Raw genomic sequence first — 20,546 nt, 5'->3', positions numbered from 1 at the left:
ATTCTGCATCTTATTGGATCACTCCCCCATCCAGATTTTATATATATATTATATATATAATCTTTATTATTTAGCATTTGTATATTATTTTCCTGTACAACTATTTAAAATATTTTAACTTTTATAAAGTTTACTTCACTGCCTACTTAACTGCCTTTAGTGTTCTTCACTAGTCTTTTTATGCCTTGGCTTCCACATGTTAAGTTCTCTTTATGAAAGGCACATGTATATGTTTTGTTTCTTTATCTACCTTGTTATCTGCACATATAGTAGATAATCTACTTGATAGGGTTTTTTAATCTCAAAGTTGTGAAGGTGTTGTTCCTTTAACACTCAGGTTGCAAACCTCTTTATCCTTTGTCTTTTAGATCTTGTAGATAACCAGAATTTTTCTTTCAGCATGCTTTCAATTGTTCTTTTTTCCCTATGCTGTTTCTAAGCATTGTTTTTATTTTGGGCTTGTCTAAAATCTAGTGGGCATATACTTTTAGCTCAGGAAAAAAAAGTCTTAATTTTTCTGATCATTGATTCTATTCCAAGTATTTTCTTTTATGAATTTCCATTCTCTGTACCTTATATGTCTTGTTTTATTGTTTTCACCTTATTATCCTTAATAAAGTCATCTCAAGTGTATTTATTATAGTATTTGATATTCTGCATTACCAATTCTACTCCTTACTGTCTTACTTTGATAGTGCATTTAAAATTTTCCTGTCATCCTCTCTTCATTACATTTTTTTTTTTAATCTTAGAGACTCTACTTATAGACTTCTACTCTAGTTCTATTGATTTCAAGCTTTCTGTTATGCTATTGAGGACACCAATTTTTTTTAATTTTTTCAGGAAACAAATAGCTAATTTTCAGAGGTATAGATCTAAGTCTTTACAATGATATCCCTTTGTTTGGTATCACAAATTCCTCTTATTTCCTTAAACAAATACAAACTTATTTTCTTGGTAAGAGATACCTAAACATATTTGTATATCAGTAGTTAAGACTTGTTTATTCCTGTTGACTCTATTCCATTTTTATAATGGCCAAATTCTCCTTACATAATAATCTTGTGAGTGCATTTTTTGCACATGGCTCTGAGTTTCAATTTTGTTTCTAGCAGACAGAAACACTCTACAGCAATTAGATCAATGTCTGCTTGGATTTCTAATTATAAACAAATGGAGTATTTTCAGTTTCTAGCATTTACCCTTATTAACTTTTGTCCACATCTTTTACATCTTATGGAGAAAAAGTAGATTTTGTACTTCTTGTTACTTGGTGTCTGAATCCATAAACAAATGTGGAAAAGTGGGAGAGGGTAAGTGCATAATGGTCACATGAAGTGTAGTACGCCTGCAACAAAAGGATGGTCCCTGAGTTTTCTGGTTGGGAGATAACATCTCTAAGCCATCCTATCTCAGATACATGGTCATTCAATATTTTCCTATCTTTTATCATAAGTAATTGAATTCTACTTGCTCAAAAGGTAATTCTCCAACATTTGAGCAATAATTTTCTACCAGTTTGAGTTTCAATCTTGGTTCCTTTTTTTTTCCCCCCTGTGGCTTTCTAGAGATGTTGTTTCATAGTTACCCAATTTCAATTCAGACCAAAATTTGAAGTCAGTAAAAATACAAAGTTAAACATATAGTATGATTTCATGCACACACAAAGAATAGATTGAAACAGGATAAAGAGTTCCCTCCTTAAATCCTGTATAAATTTTATAATATTTTAGTAGAAAAAGAAAATACACTTTAATTTTAAATATATAGGAATCCTAAGGAGCTCCTCTTGAGGAACAGGATTCTTAGTGGGAGTTAGGGAGAAACTGTAAACGTTGCTTGGGGCTACTTAGGTTGTTAATAGAATTTCTTCCAAACATCATTTATTGGAATTCAGGTTATGGTTAAGATTAATGAAAGCTGTTAATAGAATTATAAGGTTTCTCTTCTGTGACTATTATGAAGATGTGAATTCTGATCAAATCCCTTATAATACTCATGGCATTTATGAGGTTTCTCTCCTGTGTGGACTCGTTGATGAATTCGAAGAGCTGAACTATGACTGAAACCCTTACCACACTTTGCACATCGATAAGGCTTCTCTCCTGTATGGACCCTCTGATGAATGTGAAGATTAGAGCTGTGACTAAATCCCTTTCCACAATCATCACATTTATAAGGTTTTTCTCCTGTATGGACTCTCTGGTGAATGAGAAGATGTGAACGCTGACTGAATCCCTTACCACATTGTTCACATTTATAGGGTTTCTCTCCAGTATGTACTCTCTCATGAGTGTGAAGCTTTGAACTCTTGCTGAAGCCTTTCCCACATTCATGACAAGTATAGGGTTTCTCTCCTGTATGGACCCTCTGATGAATGCGAAGATCTGAGCTGTGACTAAAGTCCTTTCCACAGTCATCACATTTATAAGGCTTCTCTCCTGTATGCACTCTCTGATGAATTTGAAGATTTGAGCGCTGGGTAAAGCCCTTACCACAGTCTTCACATTTGTAAGACTTCTCTCCTGTATGAACTAAATGATGAATTCGAAGATTTGAGCTCTGACTGAAGCCCTTACCACACAAATCACACTTATATGGCTTCTCTCCTGTGTGGACTCTCTGGTGAACATGAAGTACTGAACTCCGACTAAAACTCTTACCACACTGATCGCACTTAAAAGGTTTCTCTCCTAAGTGAAGTCTCTGGTGAATATGAAGTAAGGAATTTCTACTGAGGTCTTTATCACACTGAAATTTATAGAGTTTCTCTTCTGTATGGACTCTTTGATGATTGTGAAGATTTGAGATCTGACTGAAGTTCTTACCACACATGTTACATATAAAAGGTACTTTTGCTGTGTGAACTCTCTGATGAAAGTGAACACCTAAGCTTTGACTAAAATTATCACCAACTTCACATTCATATAGTTTCTTACCTATGTGGATTCTTGGGTGTCTACATAGGTCTGGTCTCTGAGAGAAGCATGCTGCACTGATGGAGCATTGATAGAACTTTTCTCCAAATTCATTTGTTTTGTGGAAAAGACACTGTGAATTCCAAAAATAAGTTTCTTTACATTTACTACACCCACAGCATTTCTCTTCCATAGAGTGTTTCAGGAGATCATCTTGATGTATCTTCCCAATGTACTCTGGAAGGGCTTCTTCTTTTGGGACATGGGAATGCTGAACTCTGGGCTTCTTTTCTTTTCCTATGGAGAGATTTTTCCTGGCTATATCAAGATGGTATCTGCTTCCTTGAAAATCATGTAAATCATTTACATAGATTTCTCTACCAGAGTCTTGAGTATGTTTTGTTTCTAAAGACTGCCCAGGTGTAAACTTTGTATATTTTAAGTTCCTGGAATTTTTGCTTTCAAAAGTCAGTTCATAGTTCCCATACTCTGGCATTTGTGTGGAGAGTATTAACCATTCTTGACGATGGGAAAGTTCTTGCTGCTTTAGGTCTTTGGAATCTTTTTCTAGAATGGTTTCCATATAGTTTTGATTCTCATATATCTGACTGTCAGCATTCCTCCAAGCTTGCCAGCAGGAAAGATTTTCATGTTGTAGATATCCAAATCCTGCTTCGGTTTGGTAGCTCTCTTTCCAGTTTTCTAGAAGAATAAGCACATAATCCATTGGTGAGATGAAGGTTAAGTTTTAAAATGTCCAAGCATCTCAGTCATAATTATAGGAATATATATTTGGGAATGGGAAAGAAGGGTTATGACTTAGACTACTCCATATTTGGGTGAAATTCATTTGTTTGTTCATTCATATATGTATACTTTCACTCACTTATTCATTTCACAGACATATCTTGACCATCTACTACTTACCAGGCACTGCTAGAAATAGTATCTCGGAAATAGTTTTAAAGATGGATTTAATTGGATTATTCTATTTGAGGCATTATTAAAGAATAAAATATAGCTATTATTTTGGTCTATAATAATGTGGTTGACTGTGTGGGGAAAAAATGGCTGCAATAACTCTCAACTTGATCTCCATCTTTAGGTGTTCCACTTCCACATTGACTCTATTGCTTTGGTCACTAGGAAAGTAGCAAAAGTGGTACTACCAGAAACTTGGAAAGGAAAGTGTGTGTGCTTGCCCCCTTTTTGTGGTTTTGAAAATTCTGTGACCACCACTATGTAAAGGAGCCTGGGCTGGCTTGCTTGAAGAGGGACATATGGTTAACACATCTCCATTATCCCTACTGATACTGATCAATTGCCAGATGTGTGAGAGTCAGGTTGTCCTATTTACTCTTAGACTATCCAGCCCTATCCAGTTGCTCCATGACAGATGACCCATCTAAATAATTAGAATTATGAAAAATAATAAAGTTTGCCTTAAGTCACTAAGTTTGGGGTAGTTATACAGCAAAAGCTAATTTGTACAAATAGTATTTAGAAAGAGCAAATTTAGGACCACACAAAATTGACTATGTGAGGATATCTATACTTTGAAGTGTAATCCTGAAAACAAGTAAGAATAATCACAAATACCTATTAATGACATGCCTAGTGTCTTGGAAGATGTCTTGTTTTGTTTTTCTTCTATTGTCATCTGACTTAAGACAGATTTTTGAGAATATTTCTTCCATCTCAATATAACACCTAGATAAAAGAACCAAAATATTCAACAAAATTGGTTTCAGAAGAAACTAACTCTATTCCTCAACAGCTGGCCTTACTTTACCTACTGACGTGACATTTGTGTAGTTCTCCCACATGACTTCTCTGTAGAGCTTTCTTTGAGAAGAATCCAGGAATTTCCACTCCTCCCAAGTAAAAATGACAGTCACATCTTCAAATGTTACAGCCATCTGGTCAAAAATCAGACTTTCCAGGAGAAGAAATCTAAGTGAGAGGACAGACAAAGGAATAAAAAAATAAGACATTTATCAGGTAACATAAATCTTGATTTCAAGACTACATAAGAACAATACAAAATATAAAATTTTAAGCCCATTCATAAATATTATAGTCATCCACAAATCCTAAATAACAGTTCACTGAATTGAATAATATATTGAAAACATGTATCATGATTAAGCATGTTTTATTACAGCAATAAAAGATATTCAACAAAAAATTGATCAGCATAATTCACTATAATATTAATATGCTACAGAAGAAAATGATTATCTCAACAGATGCAGAAAAATTATGTGATAAAGTTCATAACATTTGATACTTATATATAATCTTAAAAAAATTGTGGAAAATTGGGAATAAAAAGAAACTCTAAATTTATAAATATTCTATATTAAGAGCATACATCAAACTTTAAGCTTAATAGAGAAACTTTATACGTATTCCCTTTACTGTGGTTAACAAGATAAGAATGACAACCATCACTGCTACATTCAACACAGTACTACCAAGTCTAACAAATATAAGAAAAGAAAGAAGAGGCATAAGGATTAGATGAAGAAAAAAATAATGTCATTATGTTATAGTCATGCACCCAGAAAAACCAAGACTATACACATAAATCATAAATTAATGAGTTCAGCAAAATTACCAAATACAATAAAGCAACAGCATAACTCTATATCGGCCATCAACTGCTAGAAAATAAGGTACCATTCAAAACAGCAAAATGAAAAACAAAAAAACCCCACTTAACCAAGAATCTGAATAAAGAACTTTGAAGACAGATTTCAAATTCCAATAAAGAAAGGCAATTATCTGAATACAAGGAGATGCATGCTTCCATGTTCTCAGATGAGAAGACAAATTCAATAACCTTCAAACTTCCAGCTAGATTTTTTGAGAAATATAATGTACTTTCTCCCACTACAATTTACAGGGATGAAAAAGAAATCCAAAAAGACTTCAATAAACCAAGCAGGCTCACTTGCCCTATAAGATACTGACATACAAAGAACAGTACTAAAATTAAAATAGACAAACCAATAGAAGAGAAGGTAGGACTCAATAACAAGCCAATGGACTTACTTATAAATAAAAACATTAAGAATAAAGGTGGCACTGCAAATCAATGAGGATAGAATGGGTTATTTACTAGATGATGTTGTAAAAACAGATTAGCTATATAAGAACAAACTGTAGGCCTCCCCGGTGGCGCAGCGGTTGAGCGCTGGGTTGCGAAGCTGCCCACAGCCTCTGCAATGCCGGTTCGATCCCCGGCTGCTCCCCGGCCACCAGAGGAGGGTCCCACATGGCACGCAGACCTCTCCTGCCGCCCGCTGCTCCCCTCAGCAGTGTACTTTGGTCCTTCTGCCTGCTCTGCTCCCTGCTCTGGCTCTGGTGAATTCTCTTACCCTCCCGCGCTTCTGACTGTACCCAGTGCTTATATAAATAAATAAATAAATAAATCTTTTTTTTTTTTTAAAGTGGATTTGTAATAACAATTAAAAAATAAATTCCTAAAAATAAGCTTAACAGAAATACTTAGAACCTATATATTTTTTTAGAATTCTGAGGGATAAAAATGGGTTGAAAAAATAGTAAAACACTTATCTCAAAGTCAGCTAGGAGAAATAAATGTAATTTGATTTTCACTAAACATATATATTTAATGTACTTTAAGACATAAATTTAGGGATGCTGATAAAATTAATTTTCAAGTGTTTTTGCAAGAAAAAGGAAAATTGTAAAAAAGGGAAAATGAGGGAAGACTAAATCAATGGCATACTAAAATGTTAATAAAGTCTCTATAATACCATGGGGTTAATATAGGAATAAAGATCGATGGAAAAGACTAGGAATCCAAGAATGAACCCAAGTATAGCAAAAAATTCTAAACATGATAAAGGTGACATCAAATTTGAGGGGGGAAAATGGCTTATTTAATTAATGATGGTGAGACAAATAGCCATTAGATTCCCTTCTTCAATTCTTATATCTTTGTGACTAGAAGTTATATCAATATGCTTTATATTTAAATAATTAACATAAAAGCAGCAATCTGTTAGTAAGTTTCGTCAAGCATTGTGCTAGGTTTTTTACATGGATGATCTTGTTTAACCTTCTTAACAAACCTATATGAGCTGTTTCCCAACTTCACACATGAGTAATTGGTTAAGTAATTCAATCTAGTTCACATAAATAAGTGGTAGTGGCAAGAAAAAAGCACGAGTAATGGGTTAAAAGCCTATATTTTGACTAATATGCTATACTAATAAAACATACTGAAAGGTTAATATAGTCAGCATCTAAAACTAATGGCAAGTAACTTTTATTTTCTGTTTTCCAAAGAGGGAGACCATTTTGATGTTACTCCCTGGAATATTCCCCGTACATTAGTTATTTCCCTTATCCTTAATGACTAAAAACAAAAGGCTAAATCCTCTTCATTGCCTACGAAGTGCAGTACATTTACAGTAACAAGATTAAATACACAGATCAAGAATTGAGAAATGGGTCCAGAAAATAAGACAACCCAAAGAATTATTAGAAGGTTCATTTAGATACATGTGCTTATGTGTAAAAAATTCAGTAATTTGGTATATGAAAAGGTAGCAACAACAAAATAAATGTTTTAGAAAACTATGAAAGTGGTAACAATAAGAATGTTTAAGTGCTCCTGTCATTTTTCACACCAAAATAATGATTAATAGGTTGAAGAGTTAAACTTTTAAAATACTAGAAACTATAAAAAATAGTGAAAAATGAAAGTATGTATTAGATTTAGAGATAAAGAAGAGCTTTCAAAGTATAAATAAAAAGAAATAATTTCATTTTATGCAAATATAAAACTTAAACTAAGTTCTTAAAAGTAAAAGGCAAATGACAAATGAGGAGAAATATGTAAAGCATAAAGCAAATAGTTTATATAGTTTACATATTAAGTGCCTTTATCAAATGGAAACCAAAACAGGTAGGAAAAATTTATCAAAGAAGACTACGAATGACCAATAAGTATATGTAAAAAAGTGGTTAACCTAACTAAAGACTACAGGGATATAATTTAAGGCATAATTTTAAAAATAATACTCTCTTCTGGCAAAGGTTTAACAAAGTAGGCTCTTTTATCAAATGATTACAGAAGTTAGTTCATGCAATACTTCTAAAAAAGAACTTGTTTTTCAAAACTTAAAATATATCTGTATACTTTGACTCTGTTATCCTATTTTCCAGAGTATAACTTAAGGAAATAAAAAAAGAGAGACAGACTTAAGAAATGATGCATAAGAACATTTATTAGCAGTTGTTAGTTCGGGGCCTCCCTGGTGGCGCAGGGGTGAAGTCTCACACTATCACACTATTGTTGCACAGTAGACCTCTCCTGTCTTGCCTGCTGCTCCTCTTAGCAGCTTATTTTAGTAGATCTGCCTGTTCTGCTCCCCACTCTGTCTTTGGTGAATCCTCTCACCCTCCCCCCTCAGTTCTTATATGCATAAATAAATCTTTAAAACACGACGCTATTGTTAGTTAATACTTATATTTTTCCCAATAAAAGGAAATTTAAATAAAGCATGTAATACACGTGGAATGGAAAATTGTGTAGTCATTAAAACTTGGAAAAACATTCATTATATGTCAAATGAAAAAAAATATACGTATAACTGCCATTCATATATGCAACAAATACTGAGTGCTTAATACATGCAAGGCACAATTTCTGTATACTGGGAACATTCTCTGCCTTCAAGGAGTGTATTTATTTGTCATGATTCAAAATTTTTATATATACTAATTTCTCTATATGTAAGTATCTTACATAAACCCATATGTGTATACTAGTACACATGTATATGTTTATGTCGGTATACAATGTATGGATTAATGTCTGTATATTAAATAAACAAACTTAAGTACATTAAGGTAAGTCAATACATCCTAATGTCAATATCTGGTTGATATGCAGGGGACTGAACAGTGCTCAAGAATAAGTAACCAATTAAACATTAATAACCCTCCACAATGTGGCCTCACCTTATGCATTCATACTTCTGCTCTACTGCAACTAGTTTACTGCCTCAAATTCTGCCTGAGACTAAATGATGGTCTTCTTGTCTGGAATGATATCTTTGTATTCATAATAATTATTTATATCTAAGTTCCTTTCCCTGTCTTTTAAGTGCTGTTCATTTTGGCACTGTTTAATGTGTAAAACTTTAGAAATTGTTAGCATCCTATGGCTTATTTCCCCAACGTTAAGGAAAGACAACTTTACATTTCTTTATCTCAGAGCACCAAGAACAGTTCACATGATGTAGCAGACATGAATGAATGGATGAATAATGATCAAGTGTTGGGAAAATACAGGAGTGGAAGACAGCAGCAGTTATTCAGGAGGCTTTGGAAGCTTCCCGGTAAGTGAGGAGCATTTCTATTCAGTCTGCTCCATACATCCCCCGGCCCCTTCCACTGCTCCCACTACCCAGGGAGAATTCCAGGCATTTTATAAATGAAAGACAATCTTACCTGGAATCAGACTATGAGGAAAATAGTGAACATTCCTTCCTCTTTGAGGGCAACTTTGAGTGTTGAGGTGGATAAGCTGAGGCAGAAGAAAGAGGGGATAAAAGACAGGGCATGACCAGAAATTCCCAAACTCACTACACTCGCCAAATCTCCTAAAAGCACCCCCCCCCCATATTTGTTTCTTTTCAAAGACCAAATGGAAGATTTATGAGGATTGGCATCCTGGATCTTATTTCTGACCCTCTAAGAAATTTCAAAGGTACAAGTCAAGTCTGGGTCTGACGGGACAGAATCTGATCTTTCAGTTCTGCTCCAGGGATGCAGCGTCTCTCTACGTAATTTAACCCGAGTCTCAAGGTTTTCCTGGCTTATTAATAGTAACAAGAATAGAAATAATAGGACACCTAGTTTCTTTCCATTCTTCAAGCATGCTTTTTATTCTGTTTAGTTAATTTCATTGTCCTCCCCTACTCGTTACCACAGAAATACTGGATTTACTATCATAGCACCCCCAGTCTTAGAGGAGTCAAGACCTAGGGCTCTAAGGACCTGATCAGAGTCTCAATTCTGTCACCAACTACCTGTAGAACTTTGCAAAACTTCTAGACCTCCCAGAACCTCACTACCCTCACCTGTAAAATGGGGGCATGAGCCTTTACCACCCGGGTCCTGCCATGCAGATCACAGGTCCCTGGGGAAAAGGATAAGCAGCTGCGAGCCCTCTATCCCGGGAGAGAAAAAGACGGCTCACGGTGTCCCCAGAGAACACGTTTGGGCTCCCCATGCGCCAAGGACTGCAGGAACTTACGTCCCGAATTCCAACGAACTAGTGGTCCCGGGGGAACTGGATCTGCTCCCTTTCTGGGGCGCGGATCTCGCGGCCTCGCTCCTGCAGCAAAGTCGCGCGCGGCCTCCAGCCGCCAGCCAGCCCCGCGCCCGCGCGCGCAGCCTTCCCACCAGGGAGCCCCGGCTCGGGGCCCGAGGGCCAGCTGTCCGCCCTTCTCCTTCCTCTCATGCGGCTTCAGCAGGCGCAGGGCAGCCGTGAAGAGCCCTCCGACCCGGGTGTCTCCGGGATTTCTAAGCCCGAGCTGCGGCTCAGCCCCTGACCCTCCCTCTGCGGCCACTTTCCCCGCGGCCCCAGCGCCCGGCCCTGCCCGCTCCGCCTCGGCGCTCCGGGGAGTCCGCGGCGCGTCCGCAGCCTGCGAGGCGCGGCCAGCCCGAGCCCTCCGTCTACACAAACAATGGCCGCAGCCCCGCTACACCGAAACGGAAGCCCCGGGGCTCGGAGTAGACACTCGGAGCGTTTCCATAGCGACGGCGTGGGCGGCGCTGGAAGGCGCCCGCAGGAGGATGTGCTCCCGGATTGGCCCGGCGCAGGCGGCGGTGCTCGGCGCCGCCCCGCTGAGGGCGAAGGGCCGTGCGCCTGGGCTTTCCGAGCCGAAACTAACGTCTTGGTAGAAGGACTGTTCTAGGTGGTTTTAGGGCCCTTGGGAAGGAGCGGGGCTGGTGATTCGGAGAAATGAGCAGCCGGTCCCATAGAGTTGGCCCCCTCAACCCTCCAGCGCAGGACTTGCCCCACGGGAACCCTGGCTGTCGGCCAGGCCAGCCTTTGTGGGACCCGGGTAGTAGTGCCCAATGTCCCGCTTCCTCGGCACAACAGACACCTCACTAACCCGCCCTAACTCCGTCCCTAAACTCGAGATTGGAGCCACGCAACCAGGAAGAGGCTTTGCAAATTCCAGCTTAAGGTTTAGTGAACCCACTTCGCTCCTGCTGATGCGCGGGTCTGGTTGGCCTTTTCTCCCCATCTACCTCCCTGTTAAGTCCTAGGCGCCTGTGGAGACCCAGGCAGAGATGATCGACTAGGTGGCTCCCAGGTGGCACCTTGGGAAAGAGCCCCATCTGGGGTTCTGAGAACTGCAGAAAGAGATTCAAGTACCCGTGCTTTTTCCCTTGTCTAATTGAGTGTTTCTTAGGAAAATTTTTTCATTTCCTTAAGCATATGCCCTCAACTTGAGCTGGAGCAGCAGCATACATTTTATTAGGCAAGGAAACTTTGTTCAGGTAGTCTTTAAAAGCAAGGAACTCGCTGAATCCTAGTATCATTACACCACTTAATGGTGATGTGACCACGACAAAGGCTTAATCTTTTTGTGTCAGCTTCCCACCTTTAAAATAGGCATAATAGTGGTAAATATTTCACAGGATTGTGGTTAGAATTGAGTGCAGTTAAAATGGTTAAACCGGTGCTGGCATATAGGAAGTACTCTACAAATGTTAACTTTGTATTTACAGTTCACTATGGAGCAGAGGTGGGTGGTTCAGGTCTACCTTTCTGATCTCCATCATTAAATGAGCACCTGAACTGATTACAACTCTGAAGGCCATTATTTGGAAAACCATTGTGCATGGACCCCTCCCTGGTCTAAACACTCAGAGAGGGCATGGTATAGACTTTAAAATTTGTCCTTGTTACCTGTTAGGTGATGTTAGGCACCTTATTTAATCTCTTTCACTCTGGTTTCCTCATCTGTAAGATGAAGATTTTTATATGGTTACTTATAGTTAAAATCCCGAATGCAAACACTCACTAGTAAGAACATGCACTGGAGGTGGGCAGCTCTGCCAGGCTGCTTTCAACTTGTAGAATATTAGTCCTATTTGTCATGGAACAAGTGGGATAATCCATGTAATTTGCTTTTCAACCTTCCTGGCACATAAAAACATGGAATGTTAGCTATTGGTGTCATTATTTAATTGATATCCTCATTTAAAGTGTGCTTTTATTCTCAATCAGTTGAGCTATTTTAATCATGTAACATCTGAGCAAGCCCTAGAACCACACTTGAATAGAGATTTAAGCAGCAGAGGGTTGTATTCATTGACCAAGGAAAGGAGAATGGGACTCAAGCTCTATAGTTCTTCTCCCTGGGCTGGGAAGAAGCAGGAACTTATAGGGGAGAATGCTAAGAAGGGGTAGAGCCTGTGTCCTCAGGATTTTAGAGAAGTCTTGGGGTTTCTAGAGCAGCAGCATTCAAGCTTGTTTTTTTCCGACTTTGGCCTTGATAAAATGAATCTGTCATGGGTCTGGTGGGCATGCTTTTTCCCACGGTAGTAAGGTTGTGGCTTAACCCTTGTCTTCTACCTCCATCTTGGTCTCAATCACTTTTGTCTCCTGGCTTTCTGTAGTTTTGTCTTCAGTAACAGCGAGGACCAGGGGTGTCTGCTAAAAGGAAAAGCCAGGAGCAAGGCAAAATGAACAAAGCAAGGAAAAGGTACTTAAGGTTACTGGGCCTGGTGACATTCTATGTCCTGTTTCTCATTCTTGAGGGGCAATGGACAGAGATCCACCTTCTGATACCGCTTCCTGCCAAATATAGTTGGAGATTTGGAGGCCCACTGAGGAGCAGAATCTTTTCTTAACTAGAGATATGCCTGGGTGTCACTGGGTTGTAATCCCAATTGTTTTTATCCTTGGACTACAATCATCTGAAGTTTTAATGTCTCCAGCCTTTTGGAGGTAGAGGGAACGAATTAACTCAGGAGACAAGTGCCCAAGATCAGAAAAAGCAAACATAGAATAATAGTTACATTGGAACAAATAAGGATCCCACCCATCCAAACCAGTTAGAAAAGTCTTTGTTGATAGGAGTCTAAGGATTTAGATATGGAGTTTGCAGGGCTTGCACAAACCTTACCAAAGGCATTCATGTAAAAACAGTGTTTACTCAAAAGAACACAACTTCTTCAGGCCTTGGTGGCTATATATATAACATTTAAGGTTCTTCTATTATGTAAAAACAAATCTCAAAGAAAAAAGTTTAGGTAATTTTTTCCTTTTGTGCTCACAGAATCTGAAAGCAATTTAGCCATGATTTCACTTTGAGATCAAACTACTGTGTATCAGAGAATTCAGCGGTGTAACTGAGTCTCCTGGAGTCCCTCAACTTGTTTCAGCATATTTTGAGAGGAAAAGGGAAGCCAGGACTTTGTTTCAAACAACTGGTTGTAATGAATTTAGAACACTAATCCTTAAAACTCTTCACCCCAGACACAGATAATATCTTTTCTGTCTCTGGGTTGGTGAATACTCCATCAGGCCTTTTTCATAAAAAGAAAGCAAGGCTCCCATTTCATCAGATCATTCACAGAAAAGGCCAGTAGCTCTCTGTTAAAGTTGTGTGTGGATGGGAGGAAGAGTCTCCAAAATCACCACCTGAAAGAGCTCTTCTATTTTCTGCTGCTGCTTTTAGACATCTAGGGATTGTGGAGAGCAAGCTTCAGTTCAGAGCACTTAGCTACCTGGTGTTGGTCCTCTCTCCAGCCTTTCCTTATGGGCTAAGAACATGGAGAATAGCAGTACAGTCCTATGTGTGAGGATTTAAATCCACTATAGTGTCTCCAGTTTCTAATTGTTACTGCCTCATATTTTCTTTATCTTTCTTCTGCTGTTTTATTTCCCCACCTTTTTTTTTTTTTTTTTTTTTTTTTTTGCATTCCATCAGCATTAGAACTGTTACCTGTCATGTTCTGCAGTCCTGCTGGGCTGGGGCACCTCTTAGGGTTTTTTTTTTTTTTGTTGTTGTTGTTCCAACATTTGTGGTAAGGTCTTCTGTCTCATTTTTAATATTTTATGTATTGTAATAGGCATAGATGTTCAGACTGTTGTCTTTGCACCTGTTCAAGTAATTTGAGGACTGGCCCTGGCAAAGGGTAGTAGGTAGAAAAGAGGACCAGGGCAGTAGGGCACCAGAGGATCACCTCCTGTAAATACAGGAATTCAAACTTCATTCTGTGCTGTGGGTGCCAGAGTTGTGTGATGGGATCCACAATGATCCCCCTCCTCTAAGCCCGCTCTGAGATCTTAGTGTTTCTTGTAGCCTTGTCCACGTCCACTCTAGGCTATTTTTAAGTACTAGATGTAGTGCTGGGCACATTGTACTTGAGATGGGGTCACAGTTGGGGAGTTATTTATTTATTTATTTTTAATGTTTCCAGTGCAGATCTTTATCCTGGGGTGTTTGCTCCTGCTATTGGAAGGTGCTTGAGTTCTAGCTTGCTCAAGCATTTCTTTGTTTTTGTTTTAGACCCGGGGTTGAAGGAGGATGGCAGGTGTCTTGAGTGTGTCAGTCTAGGCTCAGAACAGTGAGCTCTTCTAAGGAGACCCAGGTACTCTGACCTGCTTCTCCCTGCTTCTTGCCCACATGTCTACCTCATTCCAGCAACTCCCCTCTCCTGGGACATCGATTTTCCCTTCTTTACTGGACCTTTTCTATCAACAGTCAAGTATGCTGTTAAAAACAAAACATCTCTTGGGTCTCTTCCCACGCTACCCCCCATGATACTGTCTTATTTCTCTCCTGCCTTTTGGGCAAAACTTTGAAATGGTAGTCTCCTCGAGTTTTTCCCCTTCCAGTCTTCTTGTGCCAATTTCAGTTAGGTTTCCACTCCACATTTACGCCGAAACTACCCTTGAAAATCCCTCGTTATTCTGAAAACTGCCGTAAGCACGAGGTCGGTACGCATTAATCACACGCATTACCGGATGGATGAATACGGGATGCTACTTATTGCGAGTCAGCCAGTCTGGAAAGATTATTCCATGCTAAGGGCCGGCTCCCAAAGCCCGTGTTCCCCGCAAGCGACTGGTTATCAGCAGAGGAAGCCCGCCGTGCGCCCCAGGAGCGCCGCGCGCAGAAGAGGGTCCCCCACGGAGCAAAGTCTCTTCTGCAAGAGCGCGCGGTGGGCGAGTCGGGCGCAGACCGGGGGAGAGACCCGGAGAGAGTCGTGGAGAGAGGGAGCAGCCCCTCGCCCCGCCAGCCAATGGGAGGAGAGCCTCGCGGGGCCGGGCCGGGAGGGTCCAGCCGCCCCCGCGCCCACGCAGCCCCTTCACGCGCCCCGGGGCGCGCGGCGGAGGCGGGATAACAGGCGCGAGGGGCCGGCGCCTCTCCACTCGCGCGTCGGCGGCGTCCGCGTCCAGGCGCGGCCGGCACGTTCCCCTCTCCCGCTTCGCCGCGTGGCTTTCAGCGCAGGGATTTAACCTTCGCCGCCCACGGCCACTGTCCACTGTGCCCCGCGGCGTGGAGTAGCCTCTTCGCCGGCGTTCTGCCCGCTCTGCAGCAGAAAGGTACTTTCCGTGAGTCTCTCCAGCGCCCACACTGCGTGGAAAACCAGGGAGGGCGAGCAGACCGCTGGCGGGGCCGGGAGCGGCGGCCGGGGCCCCCCGGGGTGGTGAAGCGCGGGGCTGGCGCGCGGGGGCGGCCCTGGCGCGTGGGCGAGCCCGGGGCCCGGCCCGGCGCGCGGTAGGGAGTCCACTTAGCGGGGTTTGGGGGTGCGGGGGGTCTCTAGCTCGCTTACGGTGCCCACTTCTTAACTCTCTTTAGCTTAAGTCGTGCGAATGGCTCCACTTTGCCCAGGTTTGCTGAATTCGGATGACGTTGGTCCCTCCGGGAGCAGGTGTTCCTCCTTCCATTTGAGAATATTCACTGCACCGGTGCTTCTGGTTTACTCCACCACTCTGCTACTCAGGTCTCCTCCCTAGGAAGGGGAGGTAGCCTAAAACTTTTTATCTCCGGTTATCTTTCTCCTTCCTAGCAAAGTTCTAGAAAGAACAGCGCATGCTTGCTCCCTGCCTCAGCCACCTATAGGTAGTGAGGCTTTATCACTCCCACCCCGGCCCCAGCCGTGATCTAAAATTGCTCTCTCTGCAGAGGTTACTAGTGATCTTCCAGTCGCCACATTTAAGTACAGGTGGTAGATGGTCGTTATTGTTATCTTAGGAATGTGACAAATCGATTGTGCCTTCCTCTCTCTGTGTATGGAAGGAATGTATTCTGATTTTTAAAAAGTTGTCATAAATTGTCCTAAACCGAAAACACAGCCATGATTAATAAGTTTTTTTTTTAATGCAGAGGCTTTGTTTTAATTCCTTAGTTGTTATCCTCATAGGGTTTTAACTGTGTGTTGCATATTGCTGCATTAAGTCAAGTGTGTTATATTTGTACACATCTCTTTCAGTTGGCACATGGAATTTTAATTCGTTGACAACTATTTACTATTCTAAATAAACACCCTTAGGTAAAAAAGAAAATCTGTATTTGGGATTATTTCCATTGGGTAATTATTTCAATCAGAGGATGCTGATTGAAAAGCAGTCACTGCATGTCCACAGTTAATGGCCATGAAACTTCCCAACAGTTTGTCAGTTAACATTTATACTAACAACATGTCCATTTCTTTCTATATGGTTTTTTTTAGTGTATTTTTTTTGTCTTTTGATATTTGTGAAGTGAAATCACTTGGTTTGTATTAGTTTTGATACCTGCTTAAGTTTGAACAGTTTGTGAAATACTTGGTAGCGGATTACAACCTTGGAACAGGTTAGTGTTTTTCTGATCTATTTGCATTATGTCTTGCTGGTGTTATGAACCTTTCTAAAACCACGTTTTAGTGTGAATTGTAATTCAGATAGAAGAGTACATTACAAGTGATTGTGCATCTTAGTGAGTGATCACTAAGAGATGATCCCCATTCAAGGAACAGAACATCACCAGGGAGCCGGGCATCTCACTGACTTCCCTTCAGACATAACAGTACACTGACTTTTAGGGTAGTTAATGCCTCATCCCTAGCCCATTAAAAAATACTGTAACAGTTGTACCCATAAACAGTGTTTAGTTTTCTGTTTTTCAGTTTTGGTCTTTTAATACATGGAGTCGTAAAGTACACCATCCTTGGTTTTGGCATCTTTCCCTGGTTATGTTTGTGAGCTTTAGACTCGTGGCAGGTAGCTACACATCATATATTTTCATTGCTGTATAGAATTGCATTGTGTGATTTTTCTACAATTTATTAATTGGTTCTACTATAGGTGGACTCTTGGATCTTTTCCAGTGCTTAGGAATTGCAACTAATGCAGCTGTGGCTATTCTGTGTGTCTCTTGTTGTGTATAGATTCCAAGGATTTCTTCAGAGGGTTTAATTGTGGAGCCATAGGGTATGCATATTTCCAATTAAAATTTTTTATTTTAGAATAATTTTAGATTTATGTTCTCATATATTTCCTCTATTTTTTTTTTTTTTTTTTTTTGCTCCTCGACCAGAAAGGACCAGAACAAAAAGTTTTACTTCAGATGTTCCCATAGGAAACTCAGCTTGGTTAGTGTGTCAGGCACTTTTTGAGATACCAGCCCACCCCTCGAGCCCTCTCAGCAACTCTTCAGGCCAATCACAATGCAAGTAAAGCAAGCAAAGTCAGTACCATTACAGATATTTAAAAAAAAAAATTAACAAGCAAGGCTAGAGTTTGATAAATCCTCTATTTTTTAAAAACATCTTGAGTTATAGGATATTACAACTAAAGCAATTAAGACTACTAAGTCACACTTAATTCAGATTTACTAGTTTTTTTTTTTTCCTTAGTTCTTTATCTAGTTTTGGATCCTTCCCCTCTTGTTTCCTTATCTTCCTCTGGTCTGTGAGTTTCCCAGTCTTTTCCTTGTTTTTGAGGATTTTGACAATTTGAGAAGTACTGGTCAAGTGTTTTATATTATGTCATTTAGAGTTTGGTGATATTTGCCTCATGGTTAGAATGGAATTTTAGGTTTTGAAAAGTAACATCACAGTGCCATTCTCATCACATCCTATCCCTGGTACACACTGTCAGCATCAGCAATAACTTATGAGGTCCACCTCGTTCACCTGGCTGAGCCAATGCTTGTCAGGTTTCTTCACTTAACAAATCACAACAGTCCACATTTGTGGGTAGGATGGATTGGAGTGAAGATCTACCTCCTGAAAGAGGAAATAGCTACATAAAGTATTTGGAATTCTTCCTTAAGAGAATTTGTTTCTTCCCATTAATTTATTTATTCAGTTCTTTCTTTCTTTTTTTTTAAAGATTTATTTATTGATTGATTGATTGATACATACAAGCACTGGGTACAGTCAGAAGCGGGGGAGGGTGAGATTCACCAGAGCCAGAGTGGGGAGCAGAGCAGGCAGAAGGACCCAAGTACACTGCTGAGGGGAGCAGCGGGCGGCAGGAGAGGTCTGCGCGCCATGTGGGACCCTCCTCTGGTGGCCGGGGAGCAGCCGGGGAAGGAACCGGTGCTGCAGAGGCTGCGGGCAGCTTCGCAGCCCAGAGCTCAACCACTGCGCCACCGGGGAGGCCCTTATTCAGTTATTTCTATATGGACTTGCAGATATTTGTTCTGTACCCGGGTTGTGATTCAATACTACATTATTTGACTCCTGGGAACTCTTTTCGGGTTGACTTCCGTCATCTTTTTCACATCCCCCATCCTTTTCCTTACTTTCAGGCACTAGGAAAAGCTAAACTCATTTCTTATCTTGTTTATTCCCAGTCCAAGAATCAGCACGTTCTCTAATGAGCTATGATTCCTCTTATTGGGAATGGTATTAGAAACCAAGATCCAGGCCTGGGTGCCTATCTCCAATTTTAGCATTTAATGTCATCAGTTCTGATGTTTCGTTTGTTTTACCAATTTTCACTTAAAGTCTTTTTCTGCCAAATTTCCTATAAGTGTTTTGGTTCTTTTGGGTTTACCTTTTATGTTTGGAATGTATGGACAAGAGGTTTAAGTTTCAATGTAGTTAACAATATAACTCCTAATATTCTTGATCATTTCCCTTGCTATACCCAAGCCAGTGTCATCACTATCCTAAAGTGACTGAGTATTCTGTTCTCCTTTTTGGCTTGAAGTCTTAACCATTCACTGATCTACTCTGTGAGGATACTTAATTTTTGTCTAAATGGGTTATAGATTGTTGTAATCTGCAGTGAATGTTTCCCTTCCCAAATACAGTATTTCTTCTATCATACATAAAATTCTCATCAGGCTATCTTTTTCGGAGTTGCCTGCTATTTGATTTATTATGTTAATATAAGAGAGAAGGACTGGTAAGTCTAACACTCTGCAGGCTTTGGAAGTAGTTTTAGCCAGGGGCATTTTGCTGCCCTGGCAACATTTTACAGCAAGACAATTTGTCACAACTGTGGGAGATTAAAGGTTCTAATGACTACGAGTGGGTAGAGGCCAGGAATGTTGCTAAACATCATACAGTGTACCTACAGTGTCCCCCAAGAAAAGAATTATCTAGGCAAAATGCTAGTAATAATGAGGTTGAGAAACTGCTATAGCAGATTCCATTAGAGCAATCAAGAAAAAAAAAATCAGGCAGGAGTTTATGAAAATGAGGGAATATCCTGGTTCATAGATAAAATGTCACTTTCCCAAAGACTTTATCCTTACCCTTTAAAGAAAAGAATTCCTTCTTTTATGGCTTCCTAGAACTCAAAACAGTGTCATTTACATACATACACATACATACATACATACATGCATATATATGTAAATATTTTTTCTCTTCCCCTAGCCTAGTGTTCACAGATTCAGCAATCACAGAACAAGGCCCCACAGAATTCATTTGAATTTCCAGTGCCTAGGAAAGTAAAATTAAATAAAAGACAATGGTATATAGGAGAAAAAGAATGAGCTTTGAAGTTTGATAGGCTACTTGTCAACTCTGTAACCTGGGCAAGTTTATTCATTTCCTGAGCCCCTGTAAGACATGGCTAAAACTAAACTTGCATGACTATTTTTAAAACTAGAGAAAACTTTCATAAAGAACTATCACTGTTGATCTATCACAACTATGCATTAACTGGAAGGTATTAGTAGAAAATCGGTTGGGAAGTTTACAGTTTAAGAGTCTGAATGGCGATTTCTGATAAAATCTTGAGTGAGCATCAGAGTGAAATGCTGTTGAAATAAGGTCATGGGAGTTGAGGTCTAGGATGAGAGAAAATGATGTTTAGGGTGTTTTTTTTTAGTTTTTTTTTTTAAAGATTCATTTATTTATACAAGCACCGGGTATAGTCAGAAATGCGGGAGGGTGAAAGAATGCACCAGAGCCAGAGCGGGGAGCAGAACAGGCAGATGGACTGAAGTGCACTGCTGAGGGGAGCAGCGGGCAGCAGGAGAGGTCTGCACACCATGTGGGACCCTCGCCCGGCGGCCAGGATCGAACTGGCGCTGCAAAGGCTGCAGGCAGCTTCACAACCCAGCGCTCAACCCCTGCACCACCGGGGAGGCCCTGTTTTGGGTGGTCTTT

The sequence above is a fragment of the Talpa europaea genome (assembly GCF_964194135.1).
Source record: "Talpa europaea genome assembly, chromosome: 1".
Classification (NCBI taxonomy): domain Eukaryota; kingdom Metazoa; phylum Chordata; class Mammalia; order Eulipotyphla; family Talpidae; genus Talpa; species Talpa europaea.
Note: the sequence above shows the minus strand (reverse complement) of the source record.